Genomic DNA, 15,329 nt, shown 5'->3' with positions numbered 1-15,329 from the left:
TCAGTTTAGTAACGAAGACTTTTAAGGTTAGTTGTTGTAGTTTTTGAGTTAATGTTATTATTTTATATAAGCGAAAATCTTTCCCCATTGATTTTAGCCTGAATAGATCCATCATCATCGGATTAGTTGTATTTTCCTATAAGTTAAGCTTCTTAACCATTAAAGCTTTGGAATAACCAAGCAATCTACATCAATATCTGAAATTGCTAATTAGGGGATTTACTCTATTGGTATTCGGAATTAATTTCAAAAGACTTAGTAAAGTTGTCTATAACAGTATCTCTGAAACTGTGTCCTAATCTGTTAAACAAAGTAGTCGACGATGATAAAATATTTTAATCGTAATATTATTGATCGTTTTGACTTTTAATAGTATGACGTTAAGGTACAAAAGGGATTACAAATATTAATAAGCCAATTTAAAACAGGGTTAATAGAGAAAATACGACATAATTAAGAACTAAAGATAAATTTATTGTATCGAAATTTATTCCAATATGTTTTGTGCTCTCCAAGGTGAAGTGCTTGGTTCAATGATACCCTATTTCAATAAGCATTCAGTTTCTTCTTTTATGAATTTCGAATCTTCTTCTGAATAACGTCGTGATTTAACTGCAATAGGTCTACAGTCAAGAGTTAAGTTTGAAAACAAGTGGACGGGTGCAACCTTAGCTGCTGTAAGTCCGCAGTGCAACCTTAGCTGTTGTAAGTCCGCAGTGCAACCTTAGCTGCTGTAAGTCCGCAGTGCAACCTTAGCTGCTGTAAGTCCGCAGTGCAACCTTAGCTGCTGTAAGTCCGCAGTGCAACCTTAGCTGCTGTAAGTCCGCAGTGCAACCTTAGCTGCTGTAAGTCCGCAGTGCAACCTTAGCTGCTGTAAGTCCCCACATCTTCAGCGTAGGTTTCTTACCCCCAAATGAGACTTCAACGCTTGAGTGTCCCTTGAAAATGTCATGTCCTAAGACAACATCAGCGCATAAGCCGTCTAGAACAAGGAGTTTAGTTTTGTTGTAAGTATAAAATAAAATTGAATTATTGGTGTGATTATGATGTAAGAAAACTGAAGCCATTGAAGAACAATGGAATTTACCCATAAAAGTCCCCAAACATTCGTAAGAAAATGAAAATTGGCTTTGAAAAGGGATTTAAGTTTTTCTGGCCTGCAGTGGTGTTAAAGTTGATTCTCAGTGTAATTCTTGCCTAAAGCTTGTTGGCATGAGATTTATTGAAGTGCGTAGACGAAATTTATCATAATTTTACTATACTTTGTTAATATTTGAATACACATTATGTATAAAGCGTAATTATGAGAATATCTTCGAAGTGTTGTTACACGTTTTTGCCATTTATTACATATTTATGATACACAAAAGTAAATACAATGGATTTTATTTTCAGTTGTAAGTACTGCGAGAATTTAAACATGTAGGAGTTTTTACTAAAAATATTTCCCGCCGAAAATTTCTCCACGCTTGAAAAGTGGTGCTGATCTCTTTTCAATCTTTATCGCTCGTTTCTCCTTCCATTTCATGTTTGGAGGCAAAATTAAATTCCAATTTGCATTGCTTTTATATTACTTATTCGATCCCAAACCATTTAAAAGACATTGCACTCTTAAATAATATTTCAGAAATTAAATTAACGTATGATTATGAAAGTTATAACACATTATGTGATATGGTTATGTTGGAGATTATGTGCAATTTTAATTAAAGCTTGAAACCCTACAATCCGTCCCCACCCCACTATTACAAATATTTACTTTTACGGAGTAATATAACTGATGTTTGTAGAAGAAATAAATATTGGCACTTTTGTGTAATGTATTTACTTTGTCCGCAAAACAACATATGCTGTAAGATTACAGTTACAACTTAAATATTTGTATAAAATGTTCAATAAAGATCTTTTTTTACTTCTAAATTGTAGAATAAAGACCAGACAATAGTACATTGGTTCTAAGCTTTAACGTTAGGCTATTGCAAGGCAAAACTGTATTCCTTTAACTAAAAATATCCCTCGCATTTATGCATATTATGCTCAGTATCTAATTGGTTTTAGACAGCATTCAGATGATCTTCAGAGGACAGCGATTAAGCCTCAAGCGACCACGGATCGGGATTCTATAGGGTAAGGCAATCCCGACAATCAATCAGTATTACACTACGTTAAAACATTCGTACAGTACAAAACATTTCAAAAAACAAAAAATGTACCCAAACCCAGATAACTTTGGTAAATTTTACCAGTTTCATTCACATACATCCTTATCAATGTGGTCATATCATATATATATATATATATCAAGGCACTAATTAGCTATAGTAAAATCACCATACTTTCAGAGCTACAAATAAGCCTACTAATAATCTACGACGTAAATCCATAAATTTGTATAAAACGTGTTTTGGGGGGTGTTCAGAAGGCAAACGATCTAAAAAACTATATTTATTTGTGTTTGAGGTGTTAAGTAAGTAGATAACATATTTTCGGGAATAGTGATACAAATCTCAATACAAAGTTTTTTGTTATATGTTACATTAAAATGATTGGATATGTTGGATTAAAAAATCTACTTAACAACTTTGTATTTCCCTCTTAGATGATCATCGAAATTATCCAAGAAGTAGGGGGTAAATATGTGTTAAAATTCATGATTTAGCCCCTGAACTGTTTGTTAGACTAATATGATCAGGTACATACCTTTACGTCAACAGTTCAAATTTGTAGTGAGTAAACTCACAACATGTTTCGCCTATTCAGGCATCGTCAGGTGGTATCCTAGCAAGAATGCTTTGTCTTCATCCATGATGGAGTCGTCAAGAAACATTTAAATAAATACACAAACACGCACGAAAACATTTAACAAATATAGTAGGCCTACTATTACCGGTCGCGGTACGGAGGCAGACTGAATTTGCTGGAATTATGTAACACCGATCCCTCCTCCGTTATCAGTAGTTGTACTACAAAGGTCAAACTGTTCTTGTCTATTGTTGAAAGCTATTATGGCATTGAAGATAGAGTGTGATTTGAAATTTAACTGGTCATTTAAAATATGGTTTTTATTGTGGCTGTTTTGGAAGCTTTTGTAAATTTCAAACTGTTCCAGAGAATCCAATTTATTTCCTTTATTACAAACATGGAGAATCTCCAGGCTATTGTCAATTGTATCTATGGTGTGATTTTTATCTAATAAATGCTGGGCGAAAGTGGATTTTTGTTTGTCTGCTCTGGGGTCGGGGCGATGTTCCTTGTGTCGTTGAGTAAACGATCTGCCTGTTTGTCCAATATAAAAATCCGGACAATCCATACACTTCAATTTATAAACTCCAGACTTGTCTAACTTATTTTCAACAACATTTTTTTGTGTTAAAGCTTGTTTGGTTTTATTGGTCGTTCTAAATGTTAATTTAAGCCCGTGTTTCCTTAAAACTTTGTTAAGTCCGTTTTGAGCTAAGTGGCTGTATTCTATGCAGATGTATTTCATCTCAGGTTCATTTAGCCCTGGTACTGGAGCTTTTGGTTTGGTTTTCAATTTTGTTACCAGTTTATCTATTATGCTCTGTTTGTAACCATTGGAAATAGCTATGTGCTTAATTATATTTAATTCTTTCTGGTAGTCTTTAGCTGAGAGCGGGAATTGAAGTAATCTGTATACTAGGCTATTGTAAGCGGCGAGTTTATGTGATATAGGATGGTATGACGTGGCGTGTATTGTTTGGCTTGACGTTGTAGGTTTTCTGTAAATACTGAAGCTAAGTTTACTATCTCTCTTCTCAATGGTCATGTCTAGAAAATTTATTTTATTGTTGGTTTCGGTTTCTATTGTGAATTGTAATTTGGGTGCAATGTTGTTTAAATAGTTTAGTAACAGGTTCAGTTGTCGATTGTTGCCATAAAATAACATAATGGTGTCGTCAACATAACGATTGTAAAGATTGATTCTATTTCTGTATTTATTGGAATCGGAGAAGATGAAATTGTTTTCTATGTGGTTTTGGATTCTCTGGAACAGTTTGAAATTTACAAAAGCTTCCAAAACAGCCACAATAAAAACCATATTTTAAATGACCAGTTAAATTTCAAATCACACTCTATCTTCAATGCCATAATAGCTTTCAACAATAGACAAGAACAGTTTGACCTTTGTAGTACAACTACTGATAACGGAGGAGGGATCGGTGTTACATAATTCCAGCAAATTCAGTCTGCCTCCGTACCGCGACCGGTAATAGTAGGCCTACTATATTTGTTAAATGTTTTCGTGCGTGTTTGTGTATTTATTTAAATGTTTCTTGACGACTCCATCATGGATGAAGACAAAGCATTCTTGCTAGGATACCACCTGACGATGCCTGAATAGGCGAAACATGTTGTGAGTTTACTCACTACAAATTTGAACTGTTGACGTAAAGGTATGTACCTGATCATATAAATATGTGTGCATAAAATTTTTTTTTTATTATATTTTATTTCTTTAATTATTTGAATTATTATTTAACTAATGTTCTATAAATGTATACTAAAAGTGCAAATACACAACTTATCCCTCTCAAGATTGCATTTCAAGGTTCAAAATAAAAATAAAAATAATAGTATTTGTTGTGAGCTTCGTATTTGTTGAAATATAAAAATAAAATAACTAAAACATTTAAACTAAAATATATAAACATGTTTTAGAGACAAGATCACACAGTATTACCAAACACAATCAGATAATAATCGCGTTGTTTAAGAGGAAACAACAGACAATATCGATAGTCAATGATAATATTGACGTTGAAGAGCACTCAAAGTCACTTCCACGCTCGTTGGTTTTAGCAAACATTTATATACGGATACTTCCTTTGTGCACCAATTTGACTCTCCGATAAGGCATTGTTTATTTAAATTCAGTTTGAAGAACATACTTATGCATAGTAATTCCAAGCCACAAAAAGCCTCCGTTTTGAGGACATAAATACGTTAAAATGGTATTTATCTGTTTTCTTCCTAATTGCGGAATACAAGAAGATATTCTTTGAATACACTTTGAATCTTTAGTCATTCTTTCTCATTGGTAAACTGGCCTTCAAATACAATTAGGCTTACATATTTAAAAAAATTAAATATTAAGTCCTATCAAAGAAGGTGCTAATGGTCTAAATTAAAGCTGAAAGGAATAAGCGTTCGTTATATTTTACCATAGAAAAATATAATTAATATTCATTCTATTTGTCTATGATTTTACACATGCAAACTATTCGTGCCTTAATATTTTGAATAGTAAGATCCCTCGTTAATATTTCATATGTTTTGGATTTAAAATCAATTAACTAGAAATGCAAAATAAGTAGATATTTTAGCTATATTTTCCTTTATGAGAAGGAAAAAATAAATATTACCATCTGTATGCTTAGAGAAACATGTACGGTTCACATTACAATTACTTATACAGTACAAACCAGTGGCTTATAATTGTTAAATAATTGTTTATTTGATATCAATGTTTTACTTTTCCACTACAATTTGTAATTTTAGAATATAATTTCAGGTAAATAAAATAATATAACGGTCTGGTTAGCCAGGTGGTTGTAGTGGTGACCCTTTGACCTGGAGGTTGCTGGTTAAATTTCAAGCAATATCCTAACAATATCTAGATGCCTTTAGTCATTGGGCTATAATTAATTATGCAGTCTTAACTGACATCACATAGTCAAAAGAACTGTTTCTCTAAGAAAATAATGCAAAACATTCCACACCACAGCAAACCTGCAGACTAAGTGAGTTTAAATTTACCTAGTTGGATTTATACTAAAATATTTCCATAAACACGACAAAGTATTTCAAATTTAAAATACCATAAAATTTAAGAAGCACTTAGATTTGCTGCAATGGGGTGGGTAAAAAGTCTTTTTCCACTGCATGTTAATATTATAAACTTAAATAAATTTGCAAAGTTTGGTCAACATATGTCCATAAACTAGCAAACTACAACAGTTTACTTAATTTCCATATGAATGGGAATTTAAATATAACATTTTTTAAATATACATTTTCTCCATAACCAATTCTAAAACACGTCATATACTAAATTATTTGCTATCAAGCTTTTCAAAATGGTTTAGAGAGACGTTGGGAAATTCCACTCTTTAAGGGTCAAAAATTGGAAAACCCACTTTTAATCCCATGAAAACCCATCATAAAGCCCTGTTTCCATGGTCCGATCATGCTGGTTCGTAAGCTCATTCAAGTTTATCCCGACCTACACCTTCAACCCACATTTCATTAAAATAGGACAAAATATGCTCTATTTACCGCGTCCATGCACGTATGAATCTATACATAAACAAATTTTAACATATTAACAGTGTTTTTGGCCTCGGGTAACATCAAAATAAAAAATTAAATCGGTCCCGGGTCTAGGTCTTACAGTGCCACCTACGATAATAGCTACTCCCTGTAGGGAAATTCGCTAAAACACAACTAATGATATTCTAGACAAAATTAAAATAGTTTACAGTTTGAGAGAAGTTTAGGCCTGTCAACATCACTAAGCCTTGAAGTGGCTTAACACATAGATATAATCCTATGACGTCATATAGTAGATAACCCTACCTAAACGTTTCAAATAATAGCATTAGGCTGGTCTTTTAAGCTTGTTAATGCAACAGTTTGTCATCAGCTGTTTGTACCTCTTTGATGGTTATGAAGTGAAAAATTACAACGTGCGAAATACAATCGATTCGTTGACAACTGCTGATATCGCATCCGTAAACTATCGGTTATTCAATTATGGTCCGAGTGTCAATCAACTCGAAATAACCACTAACTATCACCTGGGGATGTGGATCATTGGGGGGGGGGTGAGGGGGAATTGAAGGGGGGGGGGGGTGCAATCTGATTGGTTCATTACATTGATACATGTAACGTAATACCGTTTGGTCCTAAGGTGTAAGCCTAATCGCATATCGAATACTCATGTCTAGATCCTGCTGTTGGGAAATACCACTAAACGTAATAATAATATTTTTTATGTTTAAAACTTATTCTATTACATTTTTATTGATCTGATGGTGTGTGAAATATACAGAAATATATTACTAAATACTTGAAGAATTTAAAATAATAACACTTAAACAGTGTGTTACGCATATAGAGGGACGATAGGCTATATCCATCAAAGAATGACTTGCTCAAACAACAGACGTATACGGGTATACTGTGATAAATACGATGGTAGTCCCTATTAGACGATATTGACTGTGTCGTCGCACACTATATCACCTTTGACTATTTCAATTCATTGCATCCCATTATGAATATAGTTCAGCACTTCATTACAGTATACGTATAATCTATTGCATATTCATTTATTCAATACTCAATCAATTGCCTTGATAAATGTGTTTGTTTAATGGTATTTAAATAAAGGATTCTTTAAGTCAGTGCATATTTTTTCGTACATCGAAATAGTTTGGTGGTACTGAAATTTGATACTTGTGGGAAGGTTTAACTATGAATTGAACTAGCATACATCATTGTCTGAGGTATGCTCAATTATAGACATTCCTTAGCTCTCTCCATGTATCGTGCACGGCAATAATAGCAGTCTTTGATGAGTTTGCTGTTTCATGGAATATAACTGCTGGAAGTTGATGACAGGACTCGTATCATGTTATGCGTCTGCGGGGTTTAACTAAAGACAAAAAACGGGGCCTTACATAATGGATACAAACAAACACCCAATTTTCTCCAAGAAAACAGAGTTGGGACACTGGCTTTCTAACAAAGTATGTAAAATATTAAATTTTAGTTACAGATATTAGGATTCAGATATGATAGTTTTAACTCTACTGACTAAAGAAATGGGGTTTATTATCTATTATTGATTTATTATAACATAAAAAACTACATAATACGTACACTTGAGAATAGCTTATTGTTATGTTATCAAAATCAGAGAAATCCTATCGATGAGAAAACTATTGGGATACATTTAATTGATCACGTGGATATTTTATGTTTAGAGCAAGAGGAACAAACGTTCGACAAACTGTTGTACCATAATCAATTAGCATTACTATTTTGTACAAACAAGCAGCTGACTTCAAACTGTTGTTCCAATGAGCAAATGAAAACTAACCGTTGTTCTAATAAGCAACTAACAACAAAATGGGGTACAAACGAGAAAATGCCAACATACTGTTGTTCCAACAAGTTTACAAGATCGTTCCGATGTAATTTTCCATGACACTTTGAGGTTGTGTTATCCAGAATATGACGTCATAGGATTATCTCCTTGCATTAAACCACTTCAAGCTGGCTTCCATTCAAGCTGGATTCATGATGTAAGCAGGTTTAAACCTGTAAATAATACCAACTAGTTTATAAAATTAGTCAATAAAATTACCTGAACTTACAGCTTCGAGCATTTACTCCAGTTTTTTCTAAGTAGTAAAATTCGTATCCAAATTTATTGAAAACATATTAATTTATATATATTATTTATAACAAAGTAAGATAAGGTTTTATAGTTTTGGGTTCAAAGTTATACGTTACATCTATGTTTGATACATTTAAAAACTGTGGTTCTTTTAAATATATTTAAGATAAACTGTGTTATTATCTAAGATTGTATTACGCAAGTTTATAACGTTGTCTTGGGAAAGTTCTGACTTTGTGTTGCACCTCAAATCAATTGTGTTTTCATCAAAAGAATTGTTCGAAGCAAGATAAACGTCAATTTAAATTTATTTACTATTTAAATAACTTATTTAACTCAAAATAACTTCAAAAACTAGGTATATAATGTATAAAATTAAAATTAAAAATTAATAAAATTAATTATATTCTACCTAGAACTCCTTTAAAATACACGAATAGTTTGGAATTTACACCTCCTATTGTATGAAATATTTAATAACTAGAAGTTCTACCTGAACTAGCATTCCAAAACTTACAAAGCATTTTCTATGAAGCATTACGTGTTTTATTACCAACAAAACGGTCCTTTATCGCTATATTTCACACAGAAACATTCCGTTAATGCCGCTATTTTCAACAATAAATCGTAAAATCCGATGCATTGTTGCTGATTTTCAAAGCTAGCTTTGAATACACTTTTTATCAAAATTATATTAGTTTGAATATATTCGCCCTACCGAATCTGCAATATTATTACGCAAATTGGAACAATTAAACGGCTCTTATTTACTTCTACTGTAGCTTAACCATTGAGTATATAAGATAAATATAAACTGTGAGGCAACTTTAGTGTGCATAATCAGGAATGGCTATTCTATGTGTATTACACGAAAAAGATTTTCAACATAACTATATTAATTAGTATCAATTTAAATAACGATTTAATACCTAATCTTAATTCCGTGCATGTTTATGTTGTGCAATTGATAATTTATAAAGTGTATTTTTGAATTTTGGATACAGTATGTTTTCATAAATTAATTGAATAACAGCACTGACAAAATTCTTTGAACGAATTTCCCTGTTACAATGTATTTATCTTATTAGATTCCAAGGTAAAATATACGACTGTTTGGCTTCTTTTCTCGCTGCAACGAACCCAATTACAATCATTGAAAACTTATCTATACCGGGTGCGGATCGAAGTATAGCATAGTCAATAATTTCTACAAACATTAAAAGACAAAGAATACAAAAATGATGTTTAAGGTTTGCTGCAACGAGAGTGTAAATATATCATGTAATGCTACGTTATGTATTTACAAAACAGTATGTATGGTTTTGAGGAATAAAACAACAGAGGTTTCGGTTTCAATGTTCAACGTATTATATAATATATAAACATTGAAAATAGGATATATGCTTGCCGTGGAGAAGAGGCTTAAACCATATGAAATGTTTGGATATTCGGTTGTTGGTGCACCGTTATATAGTTAATATATTAATGACAACATCCCCATACATATTTGATGGCAGATCCTAAATTAGGCTTTCCCTTCAAACACAGGCGGGCTCAAAATTAATCTTCCTTAGGTAAAGAATATTAATTGTAAAGAGTTGTAGTATATTCATTTGAAACTTACTCTTATGATTCAATAGTCTTAATCATTGGACTTGACCTAATTTATATGATTTTTTTACATGTTCATGTATAAAACCAAAAGACCAAGGAAAGTACTGAAAATGTAGCTGTTTGAGTATAAAAAGTTTCTTAAAAAAATTGCGAATAAAAAAACTACTATTTTTAGGTTGCAGAGATAATTGAAATATATTTGCTTTTAAAGATCAGGGATATATGAAAGCTCTTGCTTTGGTACTGAGATACATATACATCGTAACACAAACATGATATGACGGAATGATAAAGCTACCATCCACTTGTAAAATCCTTACAGAACATATTCTGACCAAGACAGAAACGCTTGATGATATTATTACGTTGTATTATTATGTGTGTGTTAACCCTGCAGGGCAATACGTATTTTAATACAGTACAAAATAGTCATTATTGTAGATTAAATGTATTTTAATGAGTTGATATAGCCAAAATATTTTGAAAATACATATGCATTAAACCAGGTTTCATATTACCTGAACTTCAGTTTTATTGTAGCTTTTAGGTTGGATCAATTTAATTAACTATGTCAAGTGGCTTTGGCTACTGATGAGAATAGCCCATGTAATGCTTAGATGTCGTAGTAGTATGTACTATGTTTGTTTGTAAATTGTTTCAAATAGAAATAAATTTGTTATTGATAGGTGTGTTTGGTATAAACTAGTTGAATCAGTTTGATAAATTAATAAATATATTTTGAAAATCTACAGATCGTAAAAATTAATAGATTTAGTATTGTTTATCAGATTTTTGTTAAAATACATTTGTATAATCAACGAATTGAAGTGGCATTTACGAACAAAGAGTCTTGAAATAAATCAACTAAATTATTCATTAAATATGATTAAATATCAGCACCAAGTTAACGGTAATTGAATTATTTATTTTATGGAATGCCAAATCGCTAACTTTTGCCGCTATATTTCACACATTACACATCAAAAGAGAAGATAATTCGTCATAATTGATGGCCAATCATGTTCCCACCCCTTTCAGTGTATGGATGAAAAATTATATTTCGCGCGATATTAGTCACTTAACATATATATATATATATAGCTTTTGTTTTCAACTTATGTGAGTACCTTATATAACTCATGCGAGTAATTGTGATTTAAAAAAAGTTATATAAATATATTAATAACAAAATAACTGTGCGTCAAAATTCAAAGTACAACCTTCTACCTATATTATCGTATCCATAACTATATACATTTTATCTCTGTACCATACAAAATGATACTTACTTATACTTATGATACTGTACATACAAGACGGGTAAGCTCCCATGTGGTCTAGTGGCTAGGATATCTGGCTTTCACCCAGAAGGCCCGGGTTCGATTCCCGGCATGGGAATAACCTTTTGCCACAACAAGATTAATTTTTCAACAACCGTGAGTGCTTTAATAGGTCTAATGGATACTATTATATCATTTCTCTTCATACTGCAGAAAAATACAGCCATACAGCAGTTTTTTTTTAAATACAATATTAAAAGCAACCATTTTCTCCCGAGGCATTCAAACAATCTCGTGTATCGAAAGTATTCATCGATTTTTGCGTTCATGTCAATAGTTCAACTTATTGTTTGTATAATGTACACTTACACAATCGTAATGGACGAAATTATTAAATCACTCGCTAAACAGCTGATTGTTTGTCTTAGCAACAATTGAAATCATTTTCGTAGATTACTTAATATGAAAAGTATTTAGCTTTTTAAACATAGATTGCTTATTATTTATGATGCAATTTGACGAAAAATTTAGCTCAACACAAGAGCAAAAGGTGTTTTAGCCTTGGATCATTTTCTGTAAAAGTCGAGGTCGGGGCAACCATAGTCACTTTACACCCTAGTGATAAAATATACTATTAAATCTCAAAGCACATTTTTACATTATTCGCAAAGAATTGTGGAACAAAACATTGCCCTTCTAGCACTGATAAAAACATCCATTGACTTCAACCAGGACGTGATTAAGCGATGCGAAAGAGCACATCTTGAAAATGGACGAGCATTTGACATAAAACCACATTATTGTCGGGACCACGCAAGCTTGCAGTTGAGGGAGGAGCCTATTTACCATATGGTTTTGAATGAACCAATGAAAACCGTGTGGTGTTGCCAAATCAAATAACACCAGCTGATTTGAAAATATTGCTTAGTATATTTTAATTAGTGTTGTCAACGGGCGATGGGGCAGCGTTGCACTAGCCTTGTCTTGTGATTGGCTGCCACCAACTGCAAACTTACATGGTCCCTATTATAGGACAGGACGACGTCTGTCAGGCCAGCTAGTGTCTAATAAAGATGATCTATATTTATCCAGCTGACGATGATTAACTTGATTCGTACACTAAGCCTACCACATGTTAGGTAAATACATAGACTATTTAATACACATGTTGCTCTAGTGAGCAAATATTGAACTACTGTATAAACCGTACAATGAATCTGCAGACAGCTGTGGTACACACCACACATACTAGTAAACAAATTACGTCACTGGCACAATAGTAAACACGTTGGTATTATCATTTAAATGGGACTATCAAAAAACGTCCAACCTAGGTGTTACGGTTAATAGTATACGATTTATGTCAGTAACTTCATTTGTTTGTAATTATGATCTATACCGCTACATCCTTCTGTTTTGATATTCCCAACCCATAGTAGGGTAAATGCTACAGTTATTGGCACCTTAACGGTAGGCTTCGGGAAAATCTATCACAGCTCCTTTGCAATACTTTTTTTAATGTCTACGTTTTTTTAATCATGTAGCAGAATGTACTGAGAATACTGGGATGTATAAAGAAAATATATATATATCATCATTTAAGTTTATTAACAAAAATTAAATGTTAAAAAATACAAAAACCATAGTTATTGGCACCATCAACCATAGCTATTGTCACATCTTGGCACAGCTATTGGCACCTATAAAAATTCTACAAATATTACATTTTAAGCGTCCTAAGGTGGTCTCTGTTGTCTTACGTGATGTAACTTATGCCTAATCATATTATAGTCTATAGAAGAAACAATGAAAATTATACAGTAAGTAAAATTAAAATCCTTAAAATTGCTCATGGTAGGCCTAGTTTCAGTTCTTTGGCAACACCTTTACCGAACCTAATACTGTCTTTATACATATTATTTGGTATTGGTTCGTCGTAATCAATGCCATCAAAATATTTCCTGTGAAATATTTCATTACAACGTTCACATTTCATCTTTTGTAGGCCTATTTTTTAATTCTCTTTGTTACGTATTTGATCCTGATTGGGGCTTTTCGACGGAATTTTAATGGTTTTCCACCCAGCATGGATCATAAACATAAAGAAATGACGTTTTTGGCCCGAAAAAAATATTTAACATTGCATAAATGGAACACCCAAAATATATAATAATGCTATTAGTATAGGATTTGGGCCAACAACGTCATTTGTTTATGTTTATGATCCATGCCGGTATTTTTCTAGGATTCGTGGTTTTAAACATAATATGATGGATCGGTTTTTGGTTTACCCTTTTATAATATGGTAAAAATTAGTTATGTGAAGCTTTGTATCTTTATACATATAAATTAAATATATTGGCCTAAATAAATTATTTTTTCTAGCATATACTCGTGTAACCATGTTACGATAACTTAGAGACTTCCATGACAGTAAATGCTGTTACTGGCAGTGTCACCTGTTACCAGTGACTACAGTCATTGGCACGCCAATAACCACAATAATTACCAGTGCCAATTGGCATTAGTGTATTTACCACAGTTATTGGCATGCCAGTTACCACAGTTATTGGCAGTGCCAAGGTAGTGCCAATAACTAAATCACTACATATTTTAGACACAGTTGTTGGCACCCTCATATATTAGGTAATTTTAAGTATATGGGTAAATGGGTGGCGGGAATAGACAAATCAGTCCTTCCTAATACTAATGAAATAATGAAAACGTAATTTTTAACGTTCAGTTTTAATAGGAAACAATAAACAGGTATGCAAGTCCTTGTCAGATTCTTAAGGAAATGTGAAGAATCAATAAAAATCGGCTAAGCATTTGAAACAAAATTTCTGTGCAGGTTAGCATGGCCTCTGGAATAACCAAACACACACTGAAGTACAGTGAACTCATGTGGGCATCTCAGCAACTAACTCCCCTCTTCCACCGACTTTTGCATTTAGGTGTACGAGGCTTTGAAAAAAAGGTGCCAATAACTATGGTAGTGCCAATAACTCTAGCTCTTACCCTACTCTGAGAGGTCCTTATTGATTATTGTCTATCATACACAAGTAAACCTTGGTTTACTTTATAATACTTTTTAACCAGCAAGAATATTACACAATTTAGAATCTGATCTCAATGTCTTATCTGTTTACACAAGAATATGCTTAATGATATAACCTTTTGTTTTTATTTTGCATTCCTTTTTGACTGAAAAAATGTAATATGTAAAAATGGAAAATATATTTATATTATCACACTTAAACAAGATATCTGGTTAGAAAATTGAGTAAAAATTAAATAAAAAAATCGTGTAAAACACGTTACAGATTCTTAAAGCGTAAAAAGTTTAATCGACTGAAAAGTACATTTTTTGCCAAATAATAAATTATGCTTCTTTTAATTCGACTTGATAAAGGTAGTTAACTGGTTATCTAAAAGATAAAAAAATACTGAGAAAAATATATTTTATCTGTACGATTAATACGTTATATAGATGTTTTTCTTATACCACAACTTTAAAGATAGCTTTAAGATTTAAAGCCAACCACTATGGCATTATACACCTAAAAGGAATAAATTGAAATTATTTATTTGTTTCTACAATCACAGTATGATATCAGTACGACATAGCACTTAGTACGATGAATCTGAGCATAGAATATTTGAATGACAAACCACATCTCTACACTAATAAACCACATCATTACGTTGATTGTAATGACATATATGGGGCTGATGCAATAATTATCTATAAACTATCGTATTATACTCCTTTCACAAAATTTAGGCTGTCTGAGGGGAAGTTCCTCCACTAATTTTTTTTCTTAATATAAATAGCACAGCTGATTGATGTTTTGACAAACCTCAGCTGTTGAGATATTATTTCAAAGAGGTAGGTTCAAGTTGAGGGGATAGATTTATCCCCTAAGCCCATCTATATTATGTGAATGGAGTATAGTTCAGCATTTTTATAATAATATTAAGTTACAGTTCGAAATTTGTTTTGCATATAG

The 15,329-nt window shown here is 32.3% G+C and overlaps 1 non-coding gene across 1 annotated transcript; it reads left to right on the top strand.

The window, feature by feature from the left end:
• The first annotated feature begins 11,365 nt into the window (after positions 1-11,365).
• Positions 11,366-11,437, top strand: Trnae-uuc (transfer RNA glutamic acid (anticodon UUC)). The gene has a single exon. It is a non-coding gene; the product is annotated as a tRNA-Glu (tRNA).
• Positions 11,438-15,329: the final 3,892 nt, after the last annotated feature.

This window comes from Macrosteles quadrilineatus, unplaced genomic scaffold (assembly GCF_028750875.1).
Source record: "Macrosteles quadrilineatus isolate MER2022 unplaced genomic scaffold, UCM_ALF_1.0 Scaffold_1__1_contigs__length_201487025, whole genome shotgun sequence".
Lineage (NCBI taxonomy): Eukaryota > Metazoa > Arthropoda > Insecta > Hemiptera > Cicadellidae > Macrosteles > Macrosteles quadrilineatus.
Note: the sequence above shows the minus strand (reverse complement) of the source record. Positions and strands in the feature narration are given on the sequence as shown.